Below are 17333 nucleotides of genomic sequence, written 5' to 3'. Positions count from 1 at the left end.
TGGATTCGACTTGGAAGATGAGATAATCCTTGCCCCCATTAACCAACCCTAATATATCATAAAAACCCTCAAATTTGCGTTTTTCTATAACCCAAACCGTAGGCTACTGTTTGGGAACTGTAGCTTACAGTTTCAGAATTCTGACCAACATCAGCACCCAACCGTAGCCTATGGTTGGTGAACCGTAGCTTACGGTCGGCAGATTCTTCCAAAATTGTTTTCTTCATAACTTCTTCGTTTTAGCTCCGTTTTACGCACCGTTTTCGCCCACGTCTTCGTAATTCAACCCTCTATCATGCCATCTTCTAATATCTTCATTTTCAATCTATTAACATTCCCCAAAACCCATCCAATCTTCGTATTTAACCTGCAAAACATCATTTTCTCATAGTTATCCAATTCCACACATATAAACAACCAAATATGCATAAGATTAGACATTAAACACATATAATCACATTCCTAAACCCATCCATCAGAGTCGGTCAAAGATTACACTCCACCAGTACCTTATCCAGGCAGGCTGAAGAAACAGAAGAACGAAGAGCAATACGGTAAGTTCCTTGAGTTGTTTAAGCAACTACACATCAGTATACCGTTTATTGAAGCCTTGGCCCAGATGCCAAAATATGAGAAATTCCTAAAGGATATCCTCTCGAATAAACAGAAGCTCGAGGATATATCATGTGTGGTGATGAATGAAACTTGTTCCATCGTTCTGCAAAACCGTCTGCCCACGAAAATGGGAGATCCTGGTAGTTTTACGCTCCCGTGTTTGATTGGAAACATGTCTGTTAGCCATGCATTGGCTGACTTGGGAGCGAGTATCAACCTTATGCCATATAAGGTTTTTACTAAACTGGATCTAGGTGAGCCGTCACCTACTAGGATAAGCATTCGGTTGGCAGACCGCTCAATAAAGTATCCGCGCGGATTTGTGGAAAACATGCTTGTAAAAATCGATAAATTTGTTTTCCCCGTGGACTTTATTATTCTTGACATGGACGAGGATTCAAAAGTACCTTTGATACTTGGACGTCCTTTCCTCAATACAGCGAGGACGATTGTTGATGTGGCAGCTGGCCAAATCACGCTCCGAGTAAATGATGAGCATGTGACATTCGATATCAAAAGATCGATGCAGCATCCGCAATGTCATGATGACAAGCTTTATTATGTTGACATTGTCGATGCATGTGTGTGCTCTCATTTTCAAGGTACTATTGACGAGATTGATTCGGACACACGTCTGTCGTGTGGGGACCTGATTGGCATTACGCAGGAGGGCCACGATTTCGAGCAGCCAGTCTATCAGATTGGTGACGATGGTTCCCAGAGTCCGGAGAGGTTTCTAGAAATTGGCCATGTAAAAGAGGGGGAAGCAAAGCCTTCGGTTGAAGATCCGACGCCTTTGGAGTTGAAAGAACTCCCGCCACATCTCGAGTATGCATTTCTGGACGAGGAGCGTCGCTTACCGGTCATAATTTCGGCATCATTGGAAAAAGATGAGAAAAATCAGCTTCTCGAGGTTCTGAGACTTCATAAGAGAGCCATTGCATGGAAAATCATGGACATCAAGGGCATCAATCCTTCTTTTTGTACTCACAAGATTCTGATGGAAGACGAGTACAAACCATGTGCACAGCATCAGAGACGTTTAAATCCAAATATGCAAGACGTGGTGAAGAAGGAGGTGATTAAGTTGTTGGATGCCGGGATGATATATCCTATTTCGGACTCTGTGTGGGTGAGTCCGGTGCAGGTTGTACCTAAGAAATCGAATGATTGGAATGAACTAATTCCTACCCGTACCATCACTGGGTGGCGAGTTTGCATTGACTACCGCAAACTCAATGATGCTACTCGTAAGGATCACTTCCCGCTTCCATTCATCGATCAGATGTTGGAACGTCTGTCGGGGAACTTGTATTACTGTTTCCTAGACGGGTTCTCTGGGTACTTTCAGATTCCTATCACTCCTGAGGATCAGGAGAAGACTACCTTTACCTGCCCCTTCGGCACATTCGCCTACCGGCGGATGCCTTTTGGGTTGTGTAATGCACCAGCGACCTTCCAGAGATGCATGGTTGCAATTTTCCATGACATGATCGAGGATTCCATGGAGGTTTTCATGGATGATTTTTCGGTATTTGGGGATTCCTTCGATCACTGCTTGGAAAAAAAATTGAGAAAGATGTTGAAGAGGTGTGAGGAGACGAATCTGGTCCTGAACTGGGAGAAATGCCACTTCATGGTGAAGGAGGGCATAGTTTTGGGACACAAGATTTCGCATGCTGGTATGGTGGTCGATCCAGCCAAAGTGGATATCATTTCACGACTTCCACCTCCCACCTCTGTGCGAGCGATACGGAGCTTTCTTGGTCATGCGGGGTTCTATAGGCGATTCATCAAGGATTTTTCAAAGATCGCTAGGCCCATGACCCGTTTGTTGGAGAAAGACGCTCCGTTCATATTTGGAGATGATTGCTTGAGAGCCTTTGACCTTCTCAAGCAAAAGTTGATTGAGGCCCCTATTTTAGTTGCACCAGACTGGAGTCTGCCGTTTGAGATTATGTGCGACGCGAGTGATTACGCTATAGGGGTCGTTCTTGGCCAAAAGAGAGAAAAGCACTTTCACCCGATCTATTATGCGAGCAAAACTCTTCACGACGCTCAGGAGCATTATACCACGACAGAAAAAGAGCTCTTGGCGATCGTTTTCGCATTTGACAAATTTAGATCGTACTTGGTGCTTTTGAAAACCGTTGTATATACTGATCACGCTGCCATCAGATATCTCTTTAGCAAACAGGACGCTAAACCGCGTCTGATCAGGTGGATCTTGTTGCTGCAGGAGTTCGATATTGAAATTCAAGATAAAAAGGGTGCGTTGAATGTAGCTGCTGACCATCTATCTGGGTTAGAGCATGGAGACATCGTGGACGCGAGTTGGGATTCCATAAATGGCAACTTCCAATACGAGTCTTTGATGAGTGTTGAGATATGCGATGAGTCGCCATGGTTCGGCGACCTTGCGAACTACCTTGCTTGCGGGATTCTGATTAAAGGGTTGACTCACCAGCAAAAGAGGAAATTCTTTTCGGATGTCAAGCACTACATTTGGGATGACCCTTACTTGTTTCGGGTTGGTGTTGATCAGGTGATTAGGAGATGTGTTTCAGGGAAGGAGGCGACCGATATTCTACGCCACTGTCACGAGGGACCTACCGGAGGCCACCATGGAGCCAACTTTACCGCCAAGAAGGTGTTGGATTCCGGGTTTTATTGGCCAACTATATTTCGTGATGCGCAGAGTTGGGTTAGAGCGTGCGATGCTTGCCAGAGGGCGACAAATATATCGGCACGTGATGAAATGCCTCAGAACTGGATTCAGGTTTGTGAAGTCTTTGATATCTGGGGGATAAACTTTATGGGACCATTTCCCCCCTCATGAGGTAATAAGTACATCCTGGTCGCAGTTGACTATGTATCCAAGTGGGTGGAGGCACAAGCCTTACCCACCAATGATGCCAGGGTGGTCGTGAGATTTTTGAAAAGCTTATTTGCCCGGTTTGGCGCTCCGAAAGCGCTTATCAGTGACAGAGGGACACATTTTTGCAACACTCAGCTCAAGAGAGCTTTGTCCCGTTACGGTGTGCATCACCGTTTATCCACGCCCTATCATCCACAGACAAGTGGGCAGGTGGAAGTCACGAACCGGGGGCTGAAAAGAATCCTTGAGGGTCAGTAGGTGCAAACCGCAAGGATTGGTCGGATAAGCTTGATGAAGCGTTGTGGGCTTTCTGTACGGCTTACAAGACGCCTATTGGGACTACTCCCTTTAGGCTTGTGTACGGAAAGGCATTCCATTTAACGGTTAAGTTGGAGCATAAAGCGATGTGGGCTCTAAAAACCGCAAATTTGGACCTAAAAGCCGGAGGTGAAGCCCGGTTTCTCCAGATTCATGAATTGGAAGAGTTGCGACAACGCGCTTATGAAAGCTCCGTGTTGTACAAAGAGCGCACGAAGAGATTGCACAATAAACGCTTGAAGGACCACAAAGAATTCCAAGCGGGCAATCTTGTTCTTCTTTACAACTCGCGGTTGCGCTTATTTCCCGGAAAGCTTCATTCACGTTGGACAGGCCCATACACAGTTAAAGAGGTATTTCCATATGGGACTATTGCAATAGAGAATGTGGACGGCGTTATTTTCAAAGTAAATGGGCATCGCTTGAAGTTGTACGTTGCCGGGCTGACAGAGTCGGTGGTGGAGGTCATTGAGCTCCAAACCCCGCACACATCATAAGTGTGGGGAGGAGAGAGTCTACGCTGCTGACTCGCGGATCAAAAAATGCAGCAATAGCGTATTTTGCGCTTTAGGGGTAGTATAGTCTTTTTAGGATTTTTTCTAGTTTTAGCTTGGAGTCTTGCTATCGACTCGTCGACAAAAATTTAGCATGAGTCTACGCTACTGACTCGCCGACAAAAATGTAGCAGGAGCGTCTTTGGCGCTATAAGGGTAAAATTGTTCACTTTTATGTTTTTGTAGTTTTAGCGTAATTTAGGTTAGTTAGGTAGTTTCCGTTAGTTGGTTTTAGTTTCGTACGTGCCGAGCGAAGGTTCTATGTTGCAATATTGTTAAAATAGTTGGCGTGTTGAAAAAATGGCGAAAAACGGCCAAACCAGTTGCTGAAAATGGCTTCTGCGGAAAAATTCTGATCTGCAGTTGTTGCACGGTCGTTCCTCGGGTCGCACGACCGTGCGTTTCCGAGGGCCGGCACGGTGGATCGCACCCTCGGTGCATCTCCGAGAACAGTTGAATGGGCTTGAGCGATATCGGTGACGCACGACCGTGCGAAAAGTCGAACGACCGTGCGTCAGGCTGAGGGCAGTTTTGTCATTTGGTACTATAAATACCCTCATCTGCAGCCCCCATTCACAATTCGCGAAACCCTAGTCGCACCAGGCCGTTCCAGACCGTTTTTACTTCAAATCGCACGGTTCTTCGCACGATTTCACACCCTACTTCGCACGGTACGTTCCTAGTTGTAGATTATCTGTTTCTTTGCTTTCTAGGTTAGATTTCCTCCGATTCTCCAAGGAATTTTTAGGGTTCTCTTCATAAACAAATCGAAACCCTAACCCTTGTTTGAATCTTGCATATTGTGAACATCCGATGCATTTTCTGACCCCAGTTTGTGTAAAAACTTGATGATTTGTGAAAAAAAATCAGGCTACTTAGAGCCTGGGTCAGAATCTGCAGATAACGCGGTCGCACGGTCGTTCCTTGTATGGAACGGTCGTGCCTCGTCGTTGATTCACGATGATTTGGTTGTTGGTCGGAGTTGCACGGTCGTTCTTCCTATGGCACGCCGTGCAATTCCGACAAAGTTGGGCAGATGGTTCTTGTCATCGGCGACGCACGACTGTGCGTCTCGTCGCACGTCCATGCCATATGCCCAGATCAGAATTCACAGCTTCTTCATAATTGGCTGCTCGGCTGTTTTTGATTCAAATTCTTCCTGTTTCCATCTCTCTAATGTTATTTCTCATACAGATGGACCATCCTTTCCTTCAATTCGACCCCAACAATGAGCGAGAGGCTTTGTGCATCCCGAAACGAGACGCATTATGGGCACGGCGGGGGCAGTTCGGAGTCCCCCGATGGTTGGATTGGGAAGTGATGCAGGAACTCAATCAGTATGACAGACTAGACGACATGATGAGTCGCCCGCTTGCAAATCTGGTCGGTTGCAACCGACCCGTTTACCTGGAGCTGACCATAGAGTTCTTCGCATCTTATGCCTATGAAAAGCCAGTTGCTCATCGAAGACCCAAATTCCGCCACAAGGAGCGGTTAGCTTTCAGGTTATGTGGTCGATGGCATACATGGTCGGTTGGTCGTTTGGGTAGAAGGCTCGGGATTTATACTAGAGACGACATGGATGATCCCAATGTCTTCACAGATCAGTTCACCTTCCCTTCTGATGCAGCACGGGATGCATTTTGGGCTGCAAATGCCGTTGGGGACCCCTACAACCCGAGGATGTCGAAGGCCTCGCGACTCAGAGACCCTTTGGTGCGAGTGATGCACCATGTATTTAGCCATACAATATGCGGTCGCATGGACAGTCTTGGTAACTGTCCAACGCCAGATTTGATCTTTCTATATGCGTTGGTGGAGAAAGCACCTATCAACCTAGCCGCACGAATGGCTGAATACTTCGTCAAGTGCTCGGGGTGGACTCCGAGCAGTCAGATACATGGCGGTCAGTATGTGACCGAAATAGCGTACAACGAACGCTATATGACTGAGGAGGTGCTTCAGGGTCTCACTCTGATAACCGAGGGGGTTCATGTCGACATTAGGTCACTAAAGGCCATGGGGTTGATTGTAGAGCTAGATAGGGGGGATAGGTTAAAAGGGTTGAACAACGAGGTCTGGGACCCGTTACCCCCACTTCCAGCAGACGAAGAGGATGTAGAAATGGAGGAGCAGCACGCAGTTCAGCAGCACGAGCCGCACACACCACCACACCAGCCACAGACACCGCCACATGAGCCGCAGCACCATGATTACCACAAGCATCAGGATTGGCCAGAGTTCTACCAGCAGTTCCAGCAGATGCGACTGACGCAGGAGCAGCATGCGACTGACGCAGGAGCAGCATGGTACCACAAGCTAGGACGAGATTCGGGCTAGTCAGGATCAGCTCAGGGCCACTCAGGACCAGCTTAGGCATAGCCAAGAGAGTTTATATCAGGGGATGAGTGCCGGATTTTCATATCTTTTCGGGGAGATGCACCATGCATATCCCGACTACTTTCAGCACCCTCCACAGTTCCCACCGTGGAACCCCCCTGGTTATGGCGATGCGGGTCCGTCCTTTACTAGAGACGATGATGGTGATGACGCTTAGGAGCGGTGGAGTGATAGTTGGTGGTTGTTTTTAGTATTTCAGTACTTTGTTTTGGGTGTTTATTTTTTACTGTTATTTCAAACACCCCGGTTATGTATGCTTTATTTTTCAGACTCTTTACTTTGGTTTTTATGTTATGTCTTTGTTGGGATTGCTAGTATTTATATTTATGTATATTATGGTTGATTTGTGATTTTTCTGTTTCTGTTCTATTTTGGTGCACATGTGACATACTTGCAGGTTCTGGGCTATTGGATTTTGGACCGGAGCACGTGACAGATACAGCTTCGGAAGTCTCGTTGCATCAACATCATCTTGAGGGGAATATTGTTATCCTTTTCTCTATATTTCGGGTCTCGCATTGGGGACAATGCGAAGTTCAAGTGTGGGGAGGGGGTTAACTTTGTTAACTTTGTTTGTCCTCGTTTGTAAAAAAAATAGAAAATCAGAAAAATCATTCAAAAATACCTGTATTTTATATATATTTTAGTAAATAAACCGGTTGGTTGTGTTTTAGAAAGCTTCGGACTTGATAAAAACTCGACAAGAAAAATATTTTTTTTTGAAAAAGGAAACCGGAAAGCGTGACAAACAAAGAAAGACTTACATGATAGTTTTCACACTTTTACCCATTCCATCCGTTACGTGAGCATATTTGAGCCTATTGTTATATATTTGTTCATTTTGGATATAGGAGTGAGCCGGATGTTATGTGTAATTTCGAACTTGTCACTAGTATGCTTGTTAAGACCATGAACTTGTGGATTTGTGTAAAAGGGATAGAGGCACTTAGATTACCCCTTTGTTGTAAACCTTGTTCTTTGTGTTGTGCTCCCCGTTCACCTTATATTACCCTTTAGGATTAACCATGTCGAGCCTTCCAGTTTACCTTTGTTTACCCACATTATCGCCCACTTAGCCAACTTTAGCCTTTGTATGTTTTAAACCTTTTTAGTGTTGAAACTCGGACAAAATAATCGTTTACTAGCGTTTGTTTCAGTTTATTGTATAATTAATTAGTTTATTAAAAAAAACACCCTAAAATAGGGTGAAGTTGATAAAAATCGAGCAATTTTGAATGCTTAAATTTTAAAATTTCGTTGATAAGCTCGATTGCGCAATAGTCGCCTTTTTAAGGCATTTGTATGTATAGTTGTATATTTTGTTGCTAGTTAAACGCTACTACCGAGTTTTAACCATTTTCGCCACTTTATATGTCCACTTCCATACCCTTCGCCCAAGCCTAACGTTACAACCCGTAAAGACCTCTTGATTTACACTTGTTTGCATGTTAGTTGGTGGAGACGAGATCTTATGACAAGCTTATGATATTGCATATTTCATTGACGAGGCATTGAGTGTTTGCACGTACACATTTTATGTATGTTTCATAAATAAAACCGAGTGTGTGTGAACATTGTGAGTCGTGTGAAGATTAACATGTTGAGTCAATTAAATGTGAAGTCACGACTTTTTGGTTGTCGCTTTATAATTGCATACGCTTGTTGGGTTTGAGTCTTTTGATGTTGTCTTTCGACAAACCGGCTAACCGTTTATAGTAGTTTCCAATAAAATAGTGTGTAAATTATCGTTCTTGTTTGTTTCTGTCTTTTATTGCTTTTTAGTTCAGCTTGCTTGAGGACAAGCAAGGTTCAAGTGTGGGGAGATTTGATATTCGCTAATTTACACATATTTTAGTCCCCCGTTTTACCCCTATTTTATGTGTTTTCGGCCGTAAAACCATCATTCGGATACTTAATTATCTACACTTTTGTTTACAGGCCTAAAACAGCATACCAGACAAGATGATAGCAAAAACGAGGACTTTCCGGACAAAACGACGAAGCTGCGAACCTTCTGTTAGAAAAACAGACCTGGGCGTGTGGAACGGTCGTGCCACCTGATGCACGACCGTGCATCTCCGATGAATCATGAAAGGCCCGGCAGTGAACGAGGGTGCAACTCCGCGTGTAGCACATTGAAGGCCAACCCGGGAATGCACGGTCGTTCCAGATCTTGCACCCTGTGCGGATCCGACAATCCAGCCAACTTCGGAACTGAACGACCAGTGCGACCAGGCGTGCAACAAGACCTCAGAAATGAACGACCGTGCCATATGACGAACGGGCGTGCGAGACCGAAGACCAGTCAACTCTGCTGATGTCATGAACAGTGACTTCAATAATGCATAAAGTGCACGGTCGTGCGATCGGTGTACGACCGTGCGACATCGAAAAAATATAAAAACAGAACAGAAACATTCTGTTCGTAACTCTGGACATTTTGGGAACGATTCTGGCGATTTTCAGGCTCCGAATGCTTCTGCTTTCACCCGGATTAAAGCCACATTTTGCCGATAAGCTTCGTTATCTTCCAGATTCTTAATCTTGTGCTTGTTTATGGTTTGGATTTCTAATCTTTCCAGAATTTTGTTAATGTTTCAAGCATTTAGATTAATATTTATGTATTATTGTAGCCTTAGGGCAAAAACACAACAATCCCTTGCTTGATTATAGCCATTAGTGTGTTAATCTTTGTTTGTAATGACATTTTGAAGTATTTTCTATGATTATCTTTGATGATTAGTTTGCAACCTTGTTATTGATATTGATTTCTTGATTATAAGTAATTGTGTTGGATGATTGGTACTTGGTTAGTTAAGATAGTTGAAAAATGAAGCTTAATTAATCATGTATTAGTAAACTTTTAATTTGGTTAACTAGTTTAACTTGGTTAAAATGTGGGCGCCATGATACTAGAAATGGTTAGTGGTTTAATAAAATGCAATTATTGTTAATCAAGAAAGCTTGCCCTCACGGAAGGACTCTGATGTGCGTGAAGTGTGTTATATTTTTGATATATATTTAAGCCCTTTTTACACTTTTAGCCAAGTTTTAAATTTATAAAACACGATATTCACTAACACTAAACACACATATGGGCAAGTGCACCCATCGTGGACGTAGTATAGTGTTGGTAAGATACCGAGGTCGTCCAAGGACACAAGAGCTTTTAGTACCGGTTTATCCTCAACGTCTAATCAAATCAAAAAGGTTAGAAAAATGTTTTAAACTAAGAAAAATAAAAACTAACTAAATGCTGAAAATAAAAATAAAATAAAAAACAGATAGACAAGATGAATCACTTGGATCCGACACGTGTATTAGTATAACCTTTGATTATTTTCGCACTTTTGCACTTGTTTAAGAGATTATCTTAGTTATTGTAGTAGGCCCCTCTTTTGAAGGCGACGTTACCCTCAACCCAGTAGTTTGAGTCAGCAAGGATACAATCCTAAAGGGTCGGATTATTGAAAGATAATGAATTAAGTTATTAATGCAAATTGTGGTAGGCCCCGCTTTTGGCGGTGACGTTACCCTCGGCTAAGTAGTCTGAGTCAGCAGGGATACAGTCCTAAATAGCCGGGTTATAGTATTAATAGTAGTTAACTTATGAGGGGGTCAAAGAGTTTGGATCCCCGCCATCCAATACCTATGGGCATTGAAGGAGATCCTACTAAATTTGACCCAGGTCCCAAGCAGGACCTCTAAACGCTGAACAAGGGCAAGACCCTTACCAAACCGTTCCCTTAACCCCCGACCAGGTAGCCAACATACCTCCATATAGACCGTGGAGATATGAATGGTGAAAATCTTTTATTTTATATAGACAGTAAAATAATGCCAAGACACCACGGACAAACGATAAGGAAAGATCACCTTCAACATAAGTAACTAGTTATTAAAGTCATTAATACAAAACCAAATAAAAAGTGCAAAAGATTAAAAATAAAAAGTATTATACTAAACACTTGTCTTCACCAAGTGATGTAAGAGACTTAGGCAAACATGGCCTTGATTGTCAAGAACTCTTACGATCAATCTTGGATCCCGAGACGACTCACACACTCTACGATGGACAATGGATGATGGTGGTGGATGATGGTGTTATGGTGGTGGTGGGTGGTGGATGAGGTGTGAGAGAGGTGGTGTGCCAAGGGATGAGAGAGAATGAAGCCAAGCTCCTCTATTTATAGGCTGAACAGAAGGCTGGACACGGCCCCGTGTCCGCTGGACACGGCCCCGTGCCCGTCTGACACTCTCTCTCCTCATTAATTGTAATTGCGAATTACAATTAATGCGCCTGCTGTACTTTCACCACGCCCCCGTGCCCGCTGGACACGGCCCCGTGGTGGGCGATGGAAGCTTCTACTGGTTTGTCTTTTCTGCTGCTTCCTGGGCACGCCCCCGTGTTCGCTGGACACGGGGCGTGTTCAGACTCTGTTTCTTCTCCTTTGCTTTGGGAGGTGCCGTTGAGGGTCCGGGCAGTCTACTTTTGTTCCTTTTCTTGTATTTATGCTAGAATTAGTTGTCTTTTTGCTTCTTTTGTGATTTTGAGCTCATTTAATCCTGAAAATGCAAAAGGAAGACAAAAACACTCTTTTTCCAACATTAGTACTTAAAAAGGGTTAGTTTTATGCCTTAATTGATGTGATTTATATGTTGCATTTTACACACATCAAATACCCCCACACTTGAACTTTTGCTTGTCCTCAAGTAAAACTCTTTAAATGTGGCTTACACTCCCAAATGGAATAGGTAGAAGAGAATGTTTTAGCTTGTCCTAGAGTGTCGGGAATCCAAGGTCTTTATAAGTTTTATTTTTATTTATTTACAATCCTATTCGTTATGATTTATGTTGAACGTTTCATAAGATAAATTACTTGTTTGGGCATAGCATGTCTTATTAAAATTCCATTTATATACAAGTTCACATACCTCACGGGAGATCACTCAACAGTCGGCCGAAGGTGTATATTTTAGTGAATCACTCGAGAGCGGCATGGAACTTACGCCTTCCATAGGCTTGCCAAGCAATCAATCCTCCTCCTTTTTAACTTTTTACCTTTGTAAATATCAAGAGGACTTTTGGGGTGAAGGGTTAGGCTTGGGTTAAAGGTGGGTGGTTGGTTAGTGGTTAGTAAAAAGGGCGAAAATCGTAAAAAGCGTCGGTTTTCGTAAAATACCTTGTTTTTAGTGACTTTTTATTTTGAAGTATTTCTCCAAACAAGCTTTTTTTTTTTTTTTTTTTAGGGATCGTCACATAAAAAGGTGAGTTTACGAAAAAAACGAGCTTGTTACTAAAATAAAGGGTGAAAAATAAAAAGGTTTTTGGTGGGTAAAAAGGGTTTTGGGGTAATGAAATGAAAGGTTTAGGCTCAAAGGGGCTATCTAGGGGGATTTTGGGTAGGTAAAAAAAATGAAAAATAATGGTTTTGAAAGAAAAATGGTTAGTCCTAATGCCTCCATCATTTACTTACTTGGGTTTAAGTTGGTAAGGACCGGGAATGTATCGTCGTGGCAAGTTCTAGATTTGTAAGAACCAAGCGGTTATTCACACAAGAAACGAAAAATGAGCATTTAATCTAAATATGTGTATTTTTATGCTCAATAAAGGCTCAAAACTCACTTTTGTGGGAATGGGTTTTTAATGTGATCAAGTATATATAATCGAATTTTTAACTAGACTTGTTATACCGTTTCATAATTTTCTTATGTTGGTTCTTTTTATCACGACGCTGTCGGTTGTAAACTTGTAAAAATATAACCTTTTTAGAACTTGTTATTCCCAACTTAAACTAAGACAAGTAAATAAAAAATGAAAAAGTTTTTGAAAAAATTTGGGGTGTTTAGCGGTTCTAATAGAGTTTTGTGTAAGGCTTGCGTTTAGGATTTTGCAAAATTTCAAGGTTTTAACATCCCCCCACACTTAAATTACACATTGTCCTCAATGTGTCCAAAAATAAAGTTTTTGGTTGATTAGAATGTGTAAAAGTGGGTTAAAAAGCAAAGATTTATGTTACTGGCATCCTGGACACGGCCCCGTGGTGACCGGGCACGGCCCCGTGGTCAAGTGCCAGTAACAAAAATTACAGAATTGAAACAGAAGCCTGGACACGGGGGCGTGTCCGCTGAACACGGCCCGTGTCCAGTTACCTGAACTGGGTGATTTTCTGCAGGGGGCTCAGCACGGGGCCGTATTGGTTGGGCACGGCCCGTGTTGAGCCTTCTGTGATGGAGATTTTTGTCGGGTTGCCCTGTTCTTCGTGCATGGTTCCATTTTTCTCGTTCCCTTTTTCATCCATTACCACCATGAGTGTGTTTTATTCTGCAAAAACTAAAAGATTAAACTAAACTAAGGATAGTTCCGCGGAATGCCTCCGTGGTGCGCCACGTTTATAAGGGTCCTTGGCTAGACCCGAGTCGAGGTTATATATCTTCTGAGTGGGATGCCTGGCTTCCCATGTTACACCGTCGGAGAGCGGCATCCAGGCTCGAATCAATAACCTTCATGTAATTGACTGGGTCGTCGTCCTCTATTCTCTTCCCAACTCCGAACTTCACCTCATCATCCCCATACCTCAAAGTGAGTGTCCCGTCATTCATGTCTACCACTGCTTGTGCTGTGGCAAGGAAAGGTCTCCCCAGTATAAGGGGGACCTCGGTGTCTTCCTCCATATCGAGTATGACAAAGTCAACTGGATAAACGAATCTGCTTATCCTTACCAAGACATTCTCGATGACACCTTGTGGGAATTTGACGGATCGATCAGCGAGTTGTATGCTTATTTTTTGTAGGGCTCGCGGTTCCCAAGCCAAGCCTTTTGAACATTGATGAGGGCATGAGGTTAATGCTAGCCCCTAGGTCGGCCAAGGCATTGCGAACGGGTGATTCCCCTATTGAGCATGGAATCGTGAAACTTCCGGGATCGATTTTCTTTTGGGGGAGTTTATTGAGTACGAGGGCAGAGCATTCTTCGCCTAAATTAACTAATTGCAAATTTTCAATTTTCTTTTTATGGGTAAGGAAGTCCCTCATAAATTTAGAGTATTTGGGCATTTGGGTTAGGACTTCGATAAAAGGAATATTGACATGCAATTGTTTTAACAGACTTTCGAACTTTGCGAATTGCTCATTGGTCTTTTGACGAATTAGCCTACCGGGGTACGGAACTCGAGGAGCCTTGGTAGGCTCTGATGATGGAGGAGAGTTCTTTTCCTGCAGAGGTGTTGGCATTGTCTCTTCCGTAGGTGGCGGTACTTCTGCAGGCCCCACGGTGCGGTTTCGTAGGGTGATGAGGTGAACTTGCGCCTTTGGGTTTGTTTCGGTATTGCTAGGTAATGCGCCTTGCGGTCTCTCGGAAAAGTTTTGAGCTATTTGATTTATTTGTTTTTCTATGTTTTGAATGCTAGCTTGTTGATTCCTAAAATTAGACTCTAATTGTAGAAATCTTTCCGAGTTTTTCTTATCAGTGTCAGAGACTAGGCGAGATATAGTATCTTCGAGCCTTTCTCGTCCACCTTGTTGTTGAGTGAAATTTTGTGACTCATTTCTTGATTGCTGAAAGTTTGTTCGTTGGGTTTGTTGGTTACTACTATTGCCGGGTTCCCTCCAACCAAGGTTTGGGTGGTTTCGCCATCCTTGGTTGTAAGTTCCCGTTGGAGGACCCGACGGCCTAGGTCTATTATCAATGTAGTTTACCATTTCTTGTTGATCGTCCGTTTCTTTCATGCAACTCCAATTTTCATGTGACCCACCACACCCTTCACAAACCATAACCGAGACTGTTTTTGTCATTTCTAATTTTTTTATTTTTGAAGAAAGGGCCTCGATTTGGGCTTGTAAAGAAGTGCTTTCGTCGACCTTATGGGCGCCTGGGGCGATAGACTTATTTCCCCGGGGGATGTGCCATTGAAAATTGGTTTGAGCAATTTCCTCAATCTGATTATATATTTCATGTGGGCGTCGGTTACCTAGAAGTCCCCCGGAGCTAGAATCAAGTGTCTGCCTAGTGTGTGGCAACAATCCATTGTAGAAAGTGGATACTTGTTGCCATATTGCGAGGCCGTGATGGGGACACTTGCGTAATAGCTCCTTGAACCTTTCCCAAGTTTCATATAAGGATTCCCCGTCCTCTTGTGAGTATGTATTAATTTCAGCCATTAATTTAGCAGTTTTAGCAGGAGGGAAATACTTATATAGAAATTTTTGGGCTAGTTCATCCCAGGTGTTTACCGAACCAGCTGGGAGGGCGTTGAGCCAAGCTTTCGCTCGGTCTTTTAGCGAGAATGGAAACATACGGAGGCGGATGGCGTCGTTTGATGCTCCATTGATCCGAAAGGTATCACATATTTCTAAGAAATTAGTTACATGTAGATGGGGATCCTCGTCCGCAAGCCCGTGGAAGGTTGCGGAGTTTTGGAGCATTTGTATCAGATGCGGTCAAAGCTCGAAGTTATTGGCTTCGACATTCGGAGCATTGATAGCGGCGCCTAGATTACCTACGGTGGGCCGTAGATAATCCATAAGGGTACGTTGGTCCGCCATTGGAGGTGGATCACCCGAAACCTTCTCTTGGTTTTTGGCTTTTAACCTTTTTCTGAGAAAGCGTTCGGGTTCTTCTAATGGTTCTTTTATGTCTTTATTGGAACTGGAGCTCATACACTACGAGAGGTTGGCGTCGGGTTCCAAGTCCTGCAATAAAAACATAAAAGAATGTTGGTCAGAAGGTTCACCACGGCCCCGTGTTGAGCGAACACAGCCCCGTGATCGGAATTACAGTGATTGTTTTTCAGATCCCAGTTACTGGAAGTTGGACACGGCCCCGTGTTGCACCGGCACGGCCCCGTGGTCAGCCTTCTGTAACTTGAAAAACAAAAAACTGCCAGTAACAATGCTGAGCACGGGCCGTGTCCGACCAGGCACGGCCCCGTGCTGAGCTCTGCAGAAGCTGAAAAACTAAAAAAATCCTAAAAAAAATTAAAGAAAAATAAAAGTATGATTAGGCCGTTGATTCCTAACTTTCTTAAAATCCTTGTCTCCCCGGCAACGGCGCCAAAAACTTGATGTGCGTGAAGTGTGTTATATTTTTTATATATATTTAAGCCCTTTTTACACTTTTAGCCAAGTTTTAAATTTATAAAACACGATATTCACTAACACTAAACACACATATGGGCAAATGCACCCATCGTGGACGTAGTATAGTGTTGGTAAGATACCGAGGTCGTCCAAGGACACAAGAGCTTTTAGTACCGGTTTATCCTCAACGTCTAATCAAATCAAAAAGGTTAGAAAAATGTTTTAAACTAAGAAAAATAAAAACTAACTAAATGCTGAAAATAAAAATAAAATAAAAAACAGATAGACAAGATGAATCACTTGGATCCGACACGTGTATTAGTATAACCTTTGATTATTTTCGCACTTTTGCACTTGTTTAAGAGATTATCTTAGTTATTGTAGTAGGCCCCTCTTTTGAAGGCGATGTTACCCTCAACCCAGTAGTTTGAGTCAGCAAGGATACAATCCTAAAGGGTCGGATTATTGAAAGATAATGAATTAAGTTATTAATGCAAATTGTGGTAGGCCCCGCTTTCGGCGGTGACGTTACCCTCGGCTAAGTAGTCTGAGTCAGCAGGGATACAGTCCTAAATAGCCGGGTTATAGTATTAATAGTAGTTAACTTATGAGGGGGTCAAAGAGTTTGGATCCCCGCCATCCAATACCTATGGGCATTGAAGGAGATCCTTCTAAATTTGACCCAGGTCCCAAGCAGGACCTCTAAACGCTGAACAAGGGCAAGACCCTTACCAAACCGTTCCCTTAACCCCCGACCAGGTAGCCAACATACCTCCATATAGACCGTGGAGATATGAATGGTGAAAATCTTTTATTTTATATAGACAGTAAAATAATGCCAAGACACCACGGACAAACGATAAAGAAAGATCACCTTCAACATAAGTAACTAGTTATTAAAGTCATTAATACAAAACCAAATAAAAAGTGCAAAAGATTAAAAATAAAAAGTATTATACTAAACACTTGTCTTCACCAAGTGATGTAAGAGACTTAGGCAAACATGGCCTTGATTGTCAAGAACTCTTACGATCAATCTTGGATCCCGAGACGACTCACACACTCTACGATGGACAATGGATGATGGTGGTGGATGATGGTGTTATGGTGGTGGTGGGTGGTGGATGAGGTGTGAGAGAGGTGGTGTGCCAAGGGATGAGAGAGAATGAAGCCAAGCTCCTCTATTTATAGGCTGAACAGAAGGCTGGACACGGCCCCGTGTCCGCTGGACACGGCCCCGTGCCCGTCTGACACTCTCTCTCCTCATTAATTGTAATTGCGAATTACAATTAATGCGCCTGTTGTACTTTCACCACGCCCCCGTGCCCGCTGGACACGGCCCCGTGGTGGGCGATGGAAGCTTCTACTGGTTTGTCTTTTCTGCTGCTTCCTGGGCACGCCCCCGTGTTCGCTGGACACGGGGCGTGTTCAGACTCTGTTTCTTCTCCTTTGCTTTGGGAGGTGCCGTTGAGGGTCCGGGCAGTCTACT

At 43.5% G+C, this 17333-nt stretch overlaps 1 non-coding gene across 1 annotated transcript; it reads left to right on the top strand.

Annotated features, from left to right (window-relative positions):
• The first annotated feature begins 14825 nt into the window (after positions 1 to 14825).
• On the top strand, positions 14826 to 14932 carry LOC118492856. Its single transcript, XR_004894857.1, has one exon. It is a non-coding gene; the product is annotated as a small nucleolar RNA R71 (small nucleolar RNA).
• Positions 14933 to 17333: the final 2401 nt, after the last annotated feature.

Source organism: Helianthus annuus, chromosome 5 (genome assembly GCF_002127325.2).
Source record: "Helianthus annuus cultivar XRQ/B chromosome 5, HanXRQr2.0-SUNRISE, whole genome shotgun sequence".
NCBI lineage: Eukaryota > Viridiplantae > Streptophyta > Magnoliopsida > Asterales > Asteraceae > Helianthus > Helianthus annuus.
The sequence above is the reverse complement of the archived record's forward strand: the minus strand, read 5'-3'. Positions and strand labels throughout refer to the sequence as shown.